Consider the following 1160-nt stretch of genomic DNA (forward strand, 5'->3'; position numbering starts at 1 on the left):
TACTTCGCTGTTTTCAAGAATGCCTTCTGACTTTTACACCTTCACCCTCCTTTCATAGGAGTTATCTCTACGAACACGTAACAAGCATCTAGCGCCAAGCACCAGGCACTGCACTGAAGGATACGACCATTCCTTCTCTCAAGAAACTTATGACCAGTGGACAGGCTATAGACATAAACAAGTTTGCTAAATAACTACAATTTTTTTTTTGAGATGGAGTCTCACTCTGTCGCCCAGGCGAGTGCAAGGACATGATCTCATCTCACTGCAACCTCCGCCTCCTGGGTTCAAGTGATTCAGCCTCCTGAATAGCTGAGATTACAGGCACCCGCCACCATGCCCAGCTAATTTCTGTATTTTTAGTAGAGATGGAGGCTCACCAAGTTGGTCAGGCTGGTCTCGAACTCCTGACCTCGTGATCTGCCTGCCTCGGCATCCCAAAGTGTTAGGATTACAGGTGTGAGCCATTGCGTCCGGCCAAATAACTACAGTTTTTATTTAAAGTATAGAATGCTTCACGGATTTGTGCATCATCCTTGTGCAGGGGCCATGATAATCTTTTGTGTATCATTCCAATTCTCACATATATGTGGCTGAAGCAAGCACTGAATTATTTTAGACTCTGGAGAAAACAAAGTTTACTCAATTAAACTGAGATTCACTATGATGGAACCTGACAGCAACAGGACAACCCCATTATTTTCGTTCTACTAAAATCCCCTTAAAATGAAACTATATACAAACACTTCATCTACAGTGGAATATACCTTCAACTTGGTATTCAAATACTAGGTTTGGAAAAATATTACTAGTAAGTAAACTTCAGGGGGAAACCAACTTAGTCAATAAGTACAGATTATTTAATCTTGTTCGACTTATGATTTTTCAACTTTACGTGGTATAAAGCTGTTAAAATTTCAATGTTCTTCAAATTTTGAATTTTGACTGACCTTTTCTTGTGTTACCAATGTGGTACACAAGACATTTAACACTTTGAGACAGTCTCACACCGTCGCCAGGCTGGAGTGCAGTGGCATGATTTCGGCTCACTGTAACCTCCACCTCTGGGGTTCAAGCAATTCTCCTGCCTCAGCCTCCTGAGTAGCTGAGATTATAGGCGCTCACCACTACGCTAATTTTTTTATATTTTTGGTAGACAG

The 1160-nt window shown here is 41.5% G+C and overlaps 1 non-coding gene across 1 annotated transcript; it reads right to left on the reverse strand.

Moving 5' to 3' along the window:
* Positions 1-499: 499 nt before the first annotated feature.
* LOC116813944 (U6 spliceosomal RNA) lies at positions 500-604 on the reverse strand. Its single transcript, XR_004371068.1, has one exon. It is a non-coding gene; the product is annotated as a U6 spliceosomal RNA (small nuclear RNA).
* Positions 605-1160: the final 556 nt, after the last annotated feature.

This window comes from Hylobates moloch, unplaced genomic scaffold (assembly GCF_009828535.3).
Source record: "Hylobates moloch isolate HMO894 unplaced genomic scaffold, HMol_V3 SCAFFOLD_9, whole genome shotgun sequence".
NCBI lineage: Eukaryota > Metazoa > Chordata > Mammalia > Primates > Hylobatidae > Hylobates > Hylobates moloch.